Genomic DNA, 14,892 nt, shown 5'->3' with positions numbered 1-14,892 from the left:
CATATCTAAATGAACTAGTATAACATAATATTATATTAAAAAATTATAATTACATATATATATATATATATGCAAGCAATACACATTCACGGTTTTTGCCCATTTTAATAGATATGGGTTTAAAATCGATTTAGTTTAATTTTTTTTTTTTAATTTTTAATATAATATTATGTTATATTATTTTTTGATAAATTTTTCCCATATTTAATTATAATATTATAATTTGTTTTATAATTTGTTTATTTTTCTCTAATATTATATAGAAAGAATATACATTTTTTTGGTTTTAAATAAACCAAGTCAACATGGATAGGATGGAGAGGGTGCAAGTCTCCAGAAAAGATGCGCATGACAATGTCAGAAATTTCGATGAGGATGTGAAAAGGCTAGAATTAAACGCTAATAATGACAATCTTATCCAAAATGATGTGGAAAAATGCAAGATGCTGAGCAAGGGTGATAAGGAGCCTGGAGAAAACTCTTATGGATCAACAGCTAAAAGAAAAGTAGTTAACCTGTCTTCCGAGGTTCTTGACCAGGTAGCCGTTAATGTTCTCGGCAAGGGGATGGGGTTTGCAATGGCCCCTAAAAGCCTCCCCATTGAAAAGATGATTTGTAACATTGAAGATGGGATTAGCAACCTCCCTCTTGAAGACAAAGAGGCATTAAGGCAAGAGTTTTCTCTCATCATGAGAAAAGCCAAGGCTCCCAAAAGCAACTTGAATAAGGAAGAGCAAAAGGCTTTCAGATCCTTACGAAATAATGACAAGATAGTTGTTCTTAAAGCAGATAAAGGAGGAGCAGCAGTTATCCTGGATAAAGAAGACTATGTTAAGAAAATGAATGAGCACCTGAATTGTGGCAGTTATAAGAAGCTGAACGGTAATCCCATGGCCAAGATTATGAAGGATGTAAAAAAGATTATCTCAGATTCCAACCTTGACGAAAAATTGAAGAAGAAATTAACCCCCTCCTGTGAAACCATTCCTAGAATCTATGGATTACCCAAGATCCATAAGGAGGGGGTCCCCCTTAGACCGATAGTCAATACTATTGGCTCCCCAACCTATGAACTTGCTAAATATGTCGCCAAGATTCTAAAGCCCCTGGTTGGAAATACTGACTCCTTCATCAAAGACTCGCACGACTTTGTGAATCTTATTAAAAATGAAAGTATGGAAAAGGATGATATCCTTGTGAGCTTTGACGTGGTTTCCTTATTCACAAAGATTCCTCTTGATGAAGCCATTCAGGTTATAAGAAGTGTTACTGATCCAGAGACCGCAAAGCTGGCTGAAGTCTGCCTAAGGTCAACTGTATTCACATTCCAAGGAGCATTTTATGAACAAACATCTGGTGTAGCAATGGGATCACCCCTCTCGCCAGTTGTGGCCAACTTATACATGGAATATTTTGAGAAGAAGGCCTTGGAATCTTATCCTTTAAAACCAGCTTGGTGGAAGCGGTTTGTCGATGACACCAATATAAAATGGACCCATGGTAAAACAGAACTCGACAGGTTTTTCAATCACCTTAACTCCATTTCCCCTGATATAAAATTCACTATGGAGCTTGAAGAAAATATGAGCATCCCTTTCTTGGACATTCTTATCATCAGAAAAGAGGATGGCTCTTTGGGCCATAAGGTTTTCAGGAAATCAACTCACACAGAAAGCTACCTTCATGCGGATTCCCACCATCACCCAGCCCAAAAGCTTGGCGTTCTGAACACTCTTGCCATTAGAGCCCTCCGAATTTCTAACCCAGAACATATAAATGAAGAGAAGAGGCATTTAGTTTCAACTTTCAAAAATATAGGATACAAGGATCATGAGATTAAAAAAGCCATAAAGAAAGCTGAAAAGAGGTTGTCATCTCCCAAACCCAAAGAGGAGGATCAACCTCATGGTGGTAAGGTTTTTCTACCTTATATCCATGGGGTCACGGACAAAATGGCAAAGATCCTAAGAAAGAGAAACATTCTAACTCAATTCTCAGCTCCTAGCACCATCAGACAAAGTTTAAAATATGTTAAGGATGATATTGACAAGCAGCAGCTTAAAGGAGTCTATAAAATAGACTGTTCATGTGGAAAAAGCTACATAGGTGAAACCGGTCGCTCCCTCCAGACAAGACTGAAAGAGCATGGCGCTGACATCAGGAATGGTAGATCTCGTACCTCAGCCTTGGCAGAGCACTCCTTGAAGACTAAACACCACATCTGCTTAGAAAGCGCATCAATTATCGCGAGAGAGGAGCACCATCAGAAACGGAAAATCAGAGAAGCCCTCGGGATCCTGAAGCATCCTTGTAATCTGAACAGAGACAGCGGTTTGGAGATTAGCGGAAGCTGGCTTCCCCTGATCAGTGAAATCAAGAAACGTCAGCCCGGCCCCAGGTAAGTTGTCGATCAGGTAAGATAGTTATCAATATAGATATTAACATTAGTTCACATATTATTATAGATATTAGCATAGTTTTGATTCTAGTATTAAGTTTGTCATTAGGTTATTCATATTTTATTAAATCTCTAATAATTATTAAAACAACTACAACTACAAGCATGGATTTTAATTTAAATATTATTGTATGTTTTAAAATAGTTAAGATTTTAATATAGGATGAATTTAGAATTTAATATAGAATGGATATAGAATTTAAGTTATATTAATTAATTTATTTAGCTATTAATATAGATATTAGGTTTTGTTAATATTAATTCTATTATCTATATTAAGTTTTATAAAAATTTAGGTTAAATATTGGTTAGGTAGGGATCAAGTTTTATAAATATATTAAATTTTATTGTCTTTAGGTTATATAAATATTAATATTATATAGGTATTAGGATTTAAGATATTAATACTAATTTACATTTTAGTTTTTTAGATTTTAATATTAATTCAGATTTTATGTTATATATAAAGAATTAGGATATTAATAAATATTAATAAATATATTAGTTTCTAGACATTGATATAGATAATTTGCTCTATTCATATTATTCTATTATTTATATTAAGTTATATATATTTTAGGTTATATAAATATTATATAAATATTATGTTATTTAGTGAACATGTAATATTAGGTTATATTATAATTTTAAAGTCATATTTTAGGATTTATGATGTTAATTTTAATATATATATTAGTTTTAGATATTATTATCAAAGATTTTAAGTTATATAATGTTTCATGATATTAATATTAAAATATATATATTAGTTTTTTAATATTAATATTAATTTAGATTTTAGTGTAATGTTTTTGGTTTTTTAGGGATATTAAATAAGTGATATTATTAATTTTAAAAATTTAAAATTAAATTTAGGTTTCATTATAAATTTCTCTGGCCGACCTGTGCTGCTCCTTTAATATTCGTCCCTCATGAGTATTTATTTCCTCCATCTGGCTCTTCTTTTTCATCTTTCTCATCATCTTTCTCTTTACCCTGATGATGGATCCCATTTGGGATTTGAAACGTTGGTGTAAAAATTCTACTACTGTGGATTCTCCGGTCAAAAATTCAAGAAGCACAAACCACAGATCTCTGAAATCCAATTTCTAAAATGTAAAATCTAATAATAATATTTGAAATCATTACAATAAAGATAATTATATCTAAAAATAATTATATCTTAAGATATTTAAGAAACAATATATTAAAATTAAATATAACAATTAGTCTTACCAACTGCTCAAATAAACTCAATTAACTGCAAATCAATAAAAATTTTATCATAAATTTTTTTTGGCCATATAAATTTCATTATCGCATGAACATGGGCCCTTTCCTTTAGAATTAAGTGGTGGACATGCAACGTTAAATAGTACGTGACAGCTCTCAGTGTTTTGATATTCACTACTATACCTTCAATTTGAAATATCATTGAAAAAAAAAATTAATTTCCGCAAAATGATAATTCAGTATGTAGTCATACGTCAAATCTTTCTCTTATTTCATTGGTCTCTGTGAAGTTTAATAGGGATATTTTTTCCTAATCTATAAATTTATTAATGTAATTGGGTTGTATATATTTATTTTGAACTTATAAATTTATTAATGTAATTGGGTTGTATATATTTATTTTTACCTTATAAATTTATTAATGTGATTGGGTTGTATATATTTATTTTTAAATTTAAATAAGTATATTATTTAAAAATAAACATATATAACTTAACCTCATTAATTAACTAACACATAGAAATTTAAAAATAAACAGATCAATAAACATATAGACTGGGAAATAAGTGTCACCCACCTATTTCGACCGAATCAAATCAAATTTACACAACGCGATAATTCGAATATATTATTGCAAATGTCTTTGACTTGCACGTCACCGGTGATAGGGAGATAATATCTCTGGTCCTCCGGATGCTGAGTTGCCATTGTTATTGTAGTGTACAATTTCTCACCATTGGAGGACCTTTCATTCTAGCTGGATATCTTTCATATTTAGTTCGCCATGACACTTGGACTTGAGAGTTGTGGTCACAATACATTGATTCTAATGAGCTACTATTTGTGTCACATGACATTGATTCTGACTTCTGAAGCCATCAATTCAATTTTCATCACTATTATTAGAAATATCAAACATATCTTGTCGGTTCTGATCACTATTACTGCATCTCTCGACCTATCAAACATAATCCCTAACCAAAGACAAAGAATTAATAGGTAGTTTGTTTTTATTAAGATTTTTAAAAGGAGTTTTTTTTTGTTTTGTGATTTTTGGTTCTAAAATTTGATGGAAAATTTTCAGGTGATTTGTGTTATTTATATTGGTTTTTGACTGTATATATGGATTCAACAATCTGAAAAGTTCATAGGGCATTTCAATTTGCAGAGTTACTTATCAAGCTTGTGATTTCAATAAATTCCTGCTGGATTTTAGAGAAATTATACCGAAAAACCCACGAAAAAAACTTCCAAAAAATCTCACCAAAGACATTTCTCTTTCAAACACAAAATTTTTATAAACAAATGTTATTAATTTTATTGTATAAAATTAAAAAAAATATTATTTTAAACTATTATATTATATATATATTTTTAATTTATTACACAAACGAGTTTTAAAAAAATAACTTTGAACCGAATTAAGAATCAACCAAACAAAATTTAATTTATTATAAAAAGGAGTTTTAAAAAATAACTTTGAACGTAATGAAGAATCAACCAAATAAAATGAAATGGATTTATCTTTAGTGTGATTTTTTGTAAGTTTTTTTGGTTGCTTTTTCCAGTTTAATTTTTCTAAAATCTTCCAGAAATTTACTTAAAACACAAATTGGATGGATAACCCTTGCACAATCGAAATGCCTTAAAGTGCTGAATCCATATATACAGTCAGAAAATCAGTTTAAATAACACAAATCAAAATTTCACTTCAAAATTTTCTGTTAAATTTTAACACTAGAAAATCCAAAAAACACACTAAAAACAATTCCAAATAAAATATTCTGTTAAATTTTAACACGAGAAAATCCAAAAAACACACTAAAAACAATTCCAAATAAAATATTTTGTGTTGTTTTCATTTGCAGTGATTGATGGCCTTTTAATCAATGCATTAACTTATTTGTGATGTCTCGAAATTAATGGAATTGTTGCTTTCAATGAAAATCTATTGTGCAGTGATTATTGGCCTTTCAATCGAGGCGTTAATTTCTTTTAAATGACTCTATAAATTAATGGTATTGGACTAGAGAGTTGACATCTTATATTAATATTTTAATTTAAATAATAAAATATTAATGGTTTTAGTCTGAAAATAAATAATATTTTGAAAACCATACTGATATATTTATAATTAATTAATAATATTAAATAATATATTACAGAATTGATAAATAAAATAATTTTTTAGAATCAACCTCTCTAGGTGGTAAGGAGCATCGCATGCCGAGGAGTTAGGTTTAGATCTCGGCTTCCTATGCGCTGTTGGAATTACCTATCTTATTATCCAAGTTGCAAGGTTTTGTTCACGGAACGCTATTTTTATCTCCCATGAATTTGCAAGTTCATGTCTTTCTTGGTTTACTCACAGATACCTTCTTATTACGAGCTGTAGGCTTTTCATCGCCTCGAGGCTCGCTTTCTTCTTCGTAATCCTTTGAAATGACAATTCTTTTTCTACAGCGAAAGTTTGACTATAAGATGCTTTTCTATAAGAAAAGTTTGATTATTATTTTTTAATATATATATTTATTGATTATTAGTAATTTTGACAATATGAAATTAATATATTTTATTATTTAAAATGTAATTTGTGAAAATATATATGATTTTGATTTTAAACTTAAAATTATATTTTTTTTTAATAGATTTAACCATTTAAATTTATTATTTCAATCTTTTAAAATATTATTTATATATATATATATATATATATATATATATATATATATTAATTTAATTTGACACATCTAAATATAATTCACAATTATAACATTTTATTTATTTATTTATTTAATTTTTCATATACTAAGCAAATATGTCATAATTCAGTTATCAAATCATCGAAAACCATCATTGTTTGCTATCAACAAATAGTTATTCAAGAAAAACCACACCACCTAGAATGACCAATTAGCCATTTGTAAGTGGGAATCATTTCAGTCCTCAGAAATGCCTTTAAGCCTTGGACCATTTACGTCTTTCCTTACATCAGAGGAAGATGAGATCTTAACCAAACAAATAACTTTTTAATGCATACTCCACCACCATCATCTTTTGCACTTATTATTGAATTTGTTCACTCATCTTAAGAACTAGCATAGATTCGTGTTAACTTTGGATATTTCAAATAGAGAGAGTGACCAAATTCCTTGAGGTGTAATTTTTTTAGAACACAAAAATGAAAGAAAGATTTACACCTATAAAGATTTGATCCCGCTTGATCCTTGATTAATCACTATTAACACACACACACACACACACATACACACACACATATATATACACTCAATTCCATGTTAAGCATGACACTTACAAACCTCCCTTATAAGTTGAATTATAGATCACTTACCAATGGAATTATATATATGAACATTCCATTTATAGTTTACTGTGAAATTTTGTTTTGTTATTAATATTTTTAGATGTCACATATCAAATCTACATTGAGAATCCAATAAATTATAGATCTCTCTCAAAATGTGAAAATATAAGAAACTTTTACATTCAATTATTTATCCATATTATTTTTATATACTAATTGTCAACTCCATATTAATAATGAAAATCCTACACATCTTTATCATACTAAAAACAGAAAGCAATTATAGACAAAATTAGAAAACTTTTATTTTCAATCACGTTATTTATGGATATCAATACCATTTTTAGATGCCACATTGATAATTACATTGTTTCTTAATATTAGTATTATTTTCATATGCCACTTGTCAACTCCATATTGAATAATGAAAAAATTACAGCTCTTAAAATGTATACAATAAATATAAACTTAATTAAATATTTTTACTTTTCATTTTTATTATAAAAGGAATGCAAAATTAAAATGAAAATCCAAATATTTCAATTATCACAGATATTAAACATTTATTATTATTATTATTTTTCTTAATTAGTTACCATAAATATTATTTATTATTTTTAAATATAACTTTATAAGATAATATCTTCACATATTATATGGAATCCAAAATTAATTTTATTTTAATAGATATTAAAATTAATTAAATCTATAAAAACATTTAAAAAATAATTATTCTATTAAAAATTTCCTTTATTTTTTATCATAAATATTATACTCTATAACATTCACTTAAACACCCATTAAATTAATTTTATGTTACCTTAAAATATTACATTAAATATTTATAATGTTTTATCATTAAATTAATTTTATATTACCTTAAAATATTATATTAAATATTTATAAGGTTTTATAATTTTTATTACTAATTGGAATTTAGTAAAAATCATATTTCAAAAATATGATGTCAAATTAATTAATATAAAATCCATGATTCTTTTCTACATTTTGGAAAAACAGTTCTGTAATCTCAGGTCTCCTCTATCGATAGGCCATCCGAGATCATTTACACAACTATCAGAAACCTCTCCCAATGAACTTCTAGCTATTGCCTTCTTTTTTAACTAAAATTAAATTAATAAAAAGTATAATTAATCAGGAAGTATTAAAGTTAAATTGATAAAATTATATATTTAATGTGATTTTTTTGGAAGGTTTTTTTTTTTTGGGTTTTTCTGGTTTAATTTTTAAAAATTTGATAAGAATTTATTGAAATCACCAATTTGATAAATAATCCTTGCACATCCAAGTATCCTAAAAATCTTTTAGAATGCTAAATTCATATATATAATAAAAAACCAAACTACCACCTCAAATGTTTAAACAAATTCTCGCAACAAAAACACCCCAAAAAAATAAAAATACACTAAAAACAACTCCTTTCCCATCACCGTTTTTAATCATATACCAACCCTGGCATCGAGCGTCATTTCTAATCTGATTGATTTGATTGTAAATGACCCTATGAGCGGACATCATAATAAAATGAGATGATAATAATTATAATTTTTTGAGATCTTATTTTTCAGTTGCGTAGTTTGTATATGTAAAATATTTTAAATTTTATAATATATTAAATATATATTCTAAAATATAATTTAGTAATAAATAATTTTAAATTTTGAAAATAAATCAAAATATAAAACAATTAAATTACAACCTTATAAAATTGATAAAAACCACTATTAAATCTTTATTATATCTCACTATAACCACCGGAACCATGTACAATGCAGCGCCGACCATATTTTTCATACCCAGGGATTTGTGCTGCAAATTTGAACTGTTTGTTAATACGAGAAGTTTTAACGGCATATGAAGGGCCAGCAAGTAATAGACAATTAGAAAACCCAACAAGTAATAGTGCAAAGATTAAAGTAAAACATAGTGGAAGTTAATGTTTATGATTTTTTTACCTGCCTTGATTGGCCTAGTTGCAAATTCTGCTTGGCCTGGTTATAATTTCTACGCGTTCAAAATGAAAATGATTTTTTTCATCTACATTTCTTTTAGTAAACTATACATTTATAGATAACTTTTAAATTGGATGTGTTCCATATATAAGTTTTAGTTTTTTAAAAATAGTTACAAATTATTTTAACTACCCTAATTTATTTTAAGAGCATTTTAATCCAATTTTATGGACAATGTTGTAATAATCTGTCACCATTTATATATTAATAGTTGCACTAATAAAAACTAATTATTTTATTCAATATTTTTTCTCAATGTTTAAATTATTTTTTTTATTTACAAAACATTATTTCAATTTCTCCTTTTGCTATGAGATGTTTAATGAATTGATATAATAATATTTTTAATAAATTGATATAACAATATTTTTGATGAAAAAACGAAAAAAATATTAATATTTATGTTAGTTTTAGATATTTATGGAAATGGTTACATATTATTTGAATAAAAAATGATGGCATCTTGTTATTATTGTTTCAGATCTTGCTCTTTAACCAAATTGCTTCACTTGTTCTTAATGTTATTGCAATATAGTGGATCGTTATAGAATATAATGAAATATTTGGTTGTTTGTTTGAATACTATGGTACTAGGCATAATCCTTGGATGAAAACATAATTTAAAGTAATTTTTATATCATCAAAAAAATTTATCTTAATTATTATGTGTATAACCAATCAACCCAAAATTATTCAATAAAATATATATATAGATATTTCTCAATATTCTTTTTTCTATTTCATAATAAATTTGACCTGGAAATTAGTGCAAGATAATGTGAAATAAATTTGACCGGGGAATTAGTGCAAGATAATTAGTGCAAGATAATGTTATCGAATCATAACATGTTAGTTTCCATAGGCCATAAATCTAATTGGGAATGGAATGATGTCTTTGCCTTAAGCAGTAAATAATGCAATTTTTAAGCATAAATCTACTGCATCATTGTTTCCCGTAATTTTATTTCCTAAGTAATTTTTAAGGTTATATATATATATATGAAACGCAATGAAACATTAAAATCATGACTTAGAAATTAGGCTCCACTATGATGGTTCTTTTGTTTTTTTAAGTGTTTTAGACTTCATATAAAATCATGAGGTAGAAATTAGGCCCCACTATGAGGGTTCTTTTGTTTTTTTAAGTATTTTAGAGTATTTATGTATTTTAGACTTCTATATTCTAATAGAATTTTTTCTAACTAAAAATTATAATAATAAAAAATTAAAATAATTAACTCAAATAAAATATAATTTTTTTTTACAAATTTGGTATATGTCTAAAAAAAAATTAAATAAAAAAATAATTAATTTGTAAAAAAATATATATTTATAATATGTATTTAAATATTTATAAATATGTTCAATATTGTTAGCAATGGATACATAAAGAATATGTACTCTCACTTATAAACAAAGTGACTTTTTTTCACCACCATTCTTATGGTTATTTTTAATCAAAATCCGACAGAGAGTTTTAAAAAATTAAGTTTAAATTGTTTAATATGTATAATTCTACACATAATGAATGGGTAGTCTAACTTATATAGACAAAGTGGCCCTTTTTCACCACCATTTTTATGGTTATTTTTAATCAAAATCAGACAGAAAGTTTTAAAAACTTAGTTTGAATCCCTTTTCAGGGTGATGAATCCATTTATGCATTCAAAAATGTATTTTAAAGAAGAAAAAAACATGAAATTGTATTGCCCAATTTCGATGAATTCCAGTGAAAAATGCTATTTCATATATTTATAATCTCATTAAATTACAAAAATAAAAATACATGTTACGAGGTTATGTCTGATTTGCCTTTACGTGGATTCTTTAATCTGCTCTCAACATCGACGTCACCATATTCATGGCCGTGTTCTCATTGCCCCCTTTTTCTCCGTTACAAGGAGACCATGCGAAACACGTATATATTTCCGGTCAATTCTTTTTAATGAGCAATACCTTTTGTTTATGTATTACGTATATCTTCTAATTTTTTTTGTTTATGTATTATGTATATTTTTTCATTTTTTTGGTCAAGTATTATGCATATTTTTTTAATTTTTATTCCTAAATAATATTAAATTTTAAAATTGATAGTTTATTTATATATTTATTTATTATCTTGAATAGTAATTTATTAAATTTTAAAATTAATGGTTTATTTATATATTTATTTATTATTTTGAATAATAATATATGGAATTGTTGTTTTTTTATTTTATATTTAAAAATAAGCTGTGTAGATTTCATATTTATCAAACATATGAGAGGATGAAATATTTTTTTAGAAGAGATTTGATTTCTTATATATATATATATATATATATATATATTAGAAGAGAATTACGCATTTGCTTAATGTTGATGTAGAAAATCTTTGAAATCATGCAACGGTTAATTGGAGCAATTTGAATCATAAAAGTCACAAGATTTCTCCACCAAAATTTTGGGGAAATAACACAATTAATAGAAACACAACTAGACATAGAAATTTATCTGGGTAATCCATTTCCAGAAAACCCCTCTTGCTTGTATTATCAACTAAGCAATCTTATATATTACAGAGAATCTAATTCAAGTCTGAAGCCCCTGCAATATTGATTAACTCCTCTGACGAACTGTCCAAAACTTAGCCAAATAAATCTGCTAGGAAGCTCCTATTTCCTAGCACAATTCAACCCCTAAAAAGTAGGAATTTATCCTATGTCCTTCCACAATTCCCAAGAGAAAGTCTTGCTGAAATCTCAAGCTTGTACACCAAACCCATTGTACAATAACGAGTTAAAATTTTTCCTTCATCCAATCTCAATAGGAAATTCGAATTGCATGACCTACTAGGGATAAGTTTAGCAGTTGCAACTAGCTAATTGAAAGTAAGCTCAGTTAAAGTCAACTACCCAACTAAACTCATAACTATCCCTATTCTAGAACTGGAGATTAGTTAACTGATAGGCACTAGAGATACTCCACTAATTAGCTAATTTTAGCCATCAACTACTCCACAACTCACTGAAAATATTCTAAATCGAATTAACTAATAATAAACTAGTGATAGGTCACATCACACATGTTAACTGACAACTAACTCAAATTTCTATGAAAGTGAATTTGAAATTTCTTCTTTGACTAAGGCACAAGTCAAAATAAGCCCTTCCTTGCTACAATTTTAACACCCCCTCTTAGCAAGGAAGTGATTATAGACAACCACAATCATACCTCTGTAGAACTTGAATTTACCCCTTGATAGGGTCATGGTCAACATGTTTGCATATTGCACCTATGTAGGAATGTATTGTAGTGTCACAATCCTTCTCTACACACAATCTCTATGTTGATGGTACCTAATGTCTATATGCTTGGACCTATCATGAAGAACTAGATTCTCATAGAGTTTTATGCAACTCTAATTATCATAGTGGATTAATGCAAGATCCACCCCCTGACTCATGAGTACTACCAAGATTTTCCTCATTCAAATATCCTCACATGTTTCCTGACTAGAAACCACATACTTGACCTTTGTTGAACAAAGTGAAACTAATATATGCTTCATGTTGTACCAAAAAACTACAACTAACCTAATACTAAAGACTTCTCCTAAAGTTCTTTTCCTGTTTGAGGGACTCCTTGCCCAATATGTCTCTTTGAAGTGTTTAAGCCTCATTCTATCAGTCTCTCTGTACCACAATCCATAGTCTACTATGTCTTTGAGGTATCCCAAAACATGTTTTGCTTCTTTCCATTGGACCTTGGAAGGATCCACCATAAACTGACACAACTAGTTCACTAGAAAATCAATATTAGGCCTTGTGTTCACCAAACACATGAATCAATGACCCATTCAATTGTCTATATATTGTACCATCTACTACCTCTACTATGGAGGGCTCCTCCTTCCTCGAGTTAGTAGCTAGAGGAGTAGACATAGGCTTGTAATCTTGCATGTGGAATCTTTAAAGGATATCAAAGATGTACTTCCCCTATCCAACAAATATCTCTACATCACACTACCAAACCTATAATCCAAGAAAATAGTGCATCAACCCCATATCATTCATCTCGAACTCTCTTTCAAGGTCCTCCTTACAATCCTAGATCAAAGTATCATCTCGTGTCATAATCAAATCACGCACATATAGAACTATGAAGAGAAGACTAACATCTACCACAATGTAGTATAGATTGGCATTTCCTGACCTTACCTGAAGTAGAATGCTTGAAGTAGTCATTCCCCTTGCTGAATAATGCCTCGTACCCTTTTTCTTTAAGGATTGCTACTGGGATAATGTTTTTCTTCAATCTTAGGACATACATCACATTTTTGAGAGGGAGTAGCGAAACAAACCCCTTCTTAAATCTTATTTTACCAACTCCTTTAGTCATATATTTCCCATCATCTCCAAGCTCAATATGTAATTTCATGTCTTTTTCCTCCAAGTTGCTGAAGAAATCTTTATTCTCTATCATGTTGAATGAAGCCCCTGAGTCAATATACCACACGCTACCTTCAACTGAGCTCTCCGTGAAAGCTATTAAAGAGAGATCCAATTTGAATTATGAAGAGAGTGCTTCTCCTCTTGTTGTGGTTGCAACATGCTTGTTGAATTTCTTGTTTGGACGTTTTGTAGCATTATGTCCAAATTCATGACGATGAAAACACTTGATTTTACTAAGTTCCTTCTTTTTCTTTCCTCCATTTGAACTAGATTCAACCTTTCCATGTGCCTTATTTCCCATGAATTTCTTCTCTTTGCTAGCTACTGAAAATTTCTCTTCCTCATCAGTCCTAGTTGAGACTCCATCTCTTGCATTCCTCCTTATCTGTTCCTACATTATCTATTCTTGCATGAGATCTGACCACAATATCTCCCAATTAGGGAGCTTATCTTTACCATTCACAGCATCTTAGAAACTATGCATTTTGGATCCCCAAGAAGAGTATATAATAATAATAATAATAATAATAATAATAATAAAGTTTTAATTTAGTTTACATGGATAGTCGTATTTATTTTGGACTAAACATTTTGGATTTTTAAAAAATCAATACATAGCTACTAGTAAATCTATGGGAGTCCACAACTTATCCTCCTCTCCGTAAACCACGTCACATGCTAGGATTTGAACCTTGAATCTAGAATCACAGTACTTCGATCACCAATTGAGCTACCCACTAGTACAAAGTTACAATTTAGGTAGTTTTTATAAAAAAAATTAATGTTAATAACGTGGTCAATGATGAAGTGTGTTTACTAGTAACTATTTTTAATTCATTTAATAATTTTATGATTTTTAAAATTTTTGGCAACATATATTATCGAGTGAGTGGTTTGATGTTTATTATGGGTTAATGTCTATCAATATTTAATAATCATTTAATTTTATAGTTACACTAATTTATAAAGAAAAAGAACAAATAATTATTTAAATATGATATAAAACTAAATATAATATAATCTTGAACAAATAATTATTTAAATATGATATAAAACTAAATATAATATAAACTTGTAAATATTGAAATTGAAATTTTATTAATATATTTAATTTTAAAAAGATTCGTTTTAAAATAGCGATTAAATTTTTTTGGTTATATAATCTCAATTATTAAAAAACAGATCTCTTTATCATTGAATTATAGATCTCTTTATCATTGGTTTTAATTTGTTTGACTTGGAAAAGTATGTTTAATCGTTTCAACGCAGTAGTAATTTTTTTTTATCAAATACTAACTTGTTGGTAGTTAACATTAATCCAGGAAATTTTATATATTATAATTTTATTAGTTTAAAATTTTTATTATTAATGTTAAGAATAATATTTTCTTTATTATAATTTAAATTATA

This window comes from Pinus tabuliformis, chromosome 6, assembly GCF_031772625.1.
Source record: "Pinus tabuliformis cultivar Carrire ecotype Pingquan chromosome 6, CPIR1, whole genome shotgun sequence".
In the NCBI taxonomy this organism is placed as follows: domain Eukaryota; kingdom Viridiplantae; phylum Streptophyta; class Pinopsida; order Pinales; family Pinaceae; genus Pinus; species Pinus tabuliformis.
This window is presented reverse-complemented; position numbering follows the sequence as displayed.